Source organism: Myotis davidii, unplaced genomic scaffold (assembly GCF_000327345.1).
Source record: "Myotis davidii unplaced genomic scaffold, ASM32734v1 scaffold3, whole genome shotgun sequence".
Lineage (NCBI taxonomy): Eukaryota > Metazoa > Chordata > Mammalia > Chiroptera > Vespertilionidae > Myotis > Myotis davidii.
The window spans coordinates 1,591,588-1,594,280 of NW_006295062.1; the positions used below are offsets into that span (position 1 = coordinate 1,591,588).

The 2,693-nt window shown below is 62.5% G+C and overlaps 1 protein-coding gene across 1 annotated transcript in view; it reads right to left on the reverse strand.

The window, feature by feature from the left end:
• Positions 1–2,693, reverse strand: part of SCTR (secretin receptor) — a 71,100-nt gene that overhangs the window by 32,508 nt on the left and 35,899 nt on the right. The window lies entirely within an intron of this gene.

Here is a 2,693-nt window from a genome sequence, read left to right on the forward strand (position 1 = left end):
GCGGCACTGGAGGAGGCTGCAAGATCCGGGTTGTCTGTTTCAGCAGCCAGCATTACCCACGCAGTGAACGGAGGGGTGGGGTTCAAGCTGGACTCCCTGGCCCCCTCCACTTTCTGTATCGGGGGCGTCAAGTGAGGCTGAGAGGAACAGTGACTACAGCAGCTTGTTCCCCAAATCTGTGTGTGGACACGTGCGTGTGCACTAGAGCATCACGGTGTGCAGCATGTATACCCTGGTCCCACATGCAGTCTCGGTGTGTGGGCACGTGCGTGTGCACTAGAGCATCACGGTGTGCAGCATGTACACCCTGGTCCCACATGCAGTCTCGGTGTGTGGGCACGTGCGTGTGCGTGTGCACTAGAGCATCACGGTGTGCAGCACGTACACCCCTGCCCGCATGCAGTCTTGGTGTGTGGGCACGGGCGTGTGCGTGTGCACTAGACCATCACGGTGTACAGCATGTCCACCCCTGCCCCGCATGCAGTCTCGGGGTGGGGGCACGGGCGTGTGCGTGTGCACTAGACCATCACGGTGTACAGCATGTCCACCCCTGCCCCGCATGCAGTCTCGGGGTGGGGGCACGGGCGTGTGCGTGTGCACTAGACCATCACGGTGTACAGCATGTCCACCCCTGCCCCGCATGCAGTCTCGGGGTGGGGGCACGGGCGTGTGCGTGTGCACTAGACCATCACGGTGTACAGCATGTCCACCCCTGCCCCGCATGCAGTCTCGGGGTGGGGGCACGGGCGTGTGCGTGTGCACTAGACCATCACGGTGTACAGCATGTCCACCCCTGCCCCGCATGCAGTCTCGGGGTGGGGGCACGGGCGTGTGCGTGTGCACTAGACCATCACGGTGTACAGCATGTCCACCCCTGCCCCGCATGCAGTCTCGGGGTGGGGGCACGGGCGTGTGCGTGTGCACTAGACCATCACGGTGTACAGCATGTCCACCCCTGCCCCGCATGCAGTCTCGGGGTGGGGGCACGGGCGTGTGCGTGTGCACTAGACCATCACGGTGTACAGCATGTCCACCCCTGCCCCGCATGCAGTCTCGGGGTGGGGGCACGGGCGTGTGCGTGTGCACTAGACCATCACGGTGTACAGCATGTCCACCCCTGCCCCGCATGCAGTCTCGGGGTGGGGGCACGGGCGTGTGCGTGTGCACTAGACCATCACGGTGTACAGCATGTCCACCCCTGCCCCGCATGCAGTCTCGGGGTGGGGGCACGGGCGTGTGCGTGTGCACTAGACCATCACGGTGTACAGCATGTCCACCCCTGCCCCGCATGCAGTCTCGGGGTGGGGGCACGGGCGTGTGCGTGTGCACTAGACCATCACGGTGTACAGCATGTCCACCCCTGCCCCGCATGCAGTCTCGGGGTGGGGGCACGGGCGTGTGCGTGTGCACTAGACCATCACGGTGTACAGCATGTCCACCCCTGCCCCGCATGCAGTCTCGGGGTGGGGGCACGGGCGTGTGCGTGTGCACTAGACCATCACGGTGTACAGCATGTCCACCCCTGCCCCGCATGCAGTCTCGGGGTGGGGGCACGGGCGTGTGCGTGTGCACTAGACCATCACGGTGTACAGCATGTCCACCCCTGCCCCGCATGCAGTCTCGGGGTGGGGGCACGGGCGTGTGCGTGTGCACTAGACCATCACGGTGTACAGCATGTCCACCCCTGCCCCGCATGCAGTCTCGGGGTGGGGGCACGGGCGTGTGCGTGTGCACTAGACCATCACGGTGTACAGCATGTCCACCCCTGCCCCGCATGCAGTCTCGGTGTGTGCCCATGTGCGTGTGCGTGTGCACTAGAGCATCACGGTGTACAGCATGTACACTCCTGCCCGCATGCAGTCTCGGTGTGTGGGCACGTGCGTGTGCACTAGAGCATCACGGTGTACAGCATGTACACTCCTGCCCGCATGCAGTCTCGGTGTGTGGGCACGTGCGTGTGCACTAGAGCATCACGGTGTACAGCATGTACACTCCTGCCCGCATGCAGTCTCGGTGTGTGGGCACGTGCGTGTGCACTAGAGCATCACGGTGTACAGCATGTACACTCCTGCCCGCATGCAGTCTCGGTGTGTGGGCACGTGCGTGTGCACTAGAGCATCACGGTGTACAGCATGTACACTCCTGCCCGCATGCAGTCTCGGTGTGTGGGCACGTGCGTGTGCACTAGAGCATCACGGTGTGCAGCATGTATACCCTGGTCCCACATGCAATCTCGGTGTGTGCGCATGTGCGTGTGCGTGTGCACTAGAGCATCACGGTGTACAGCATGTACACCCCTGCCCCGCATGCAGCCTTGGCATGTGCCGTTCACAGTGTCCTGACTGTGGAAGGCTGGTGGGTTTTAGTGTTAAATCACCGTTTTGAGCTCATTCTTGTTAAGGGCCGCATCGGGCAGCTTTTCCTACCCCTCAAGGATGAGGGGAGGGGTGGCAGGGCCAGGCCTGGCTTTAGGCTTTAAGTGAGCCCACTGAGCAAACGGGCCAAAGGCCTCCACCCAGGAGGGCCCCTCTGGGGCCCCGGCCTACCTTGACCACGGCTCAAACAGAGCTCCAGTTGTGAAGTCGGAGAAACCTGGGTTTGAGTCCTGGTTTCCCCATCTCCTAGTTGTGAACCTTTGGCAAACTGCTAAACCCCTCTGTCTGCTATTATCACTCCTGATGGGCTAAGTATGG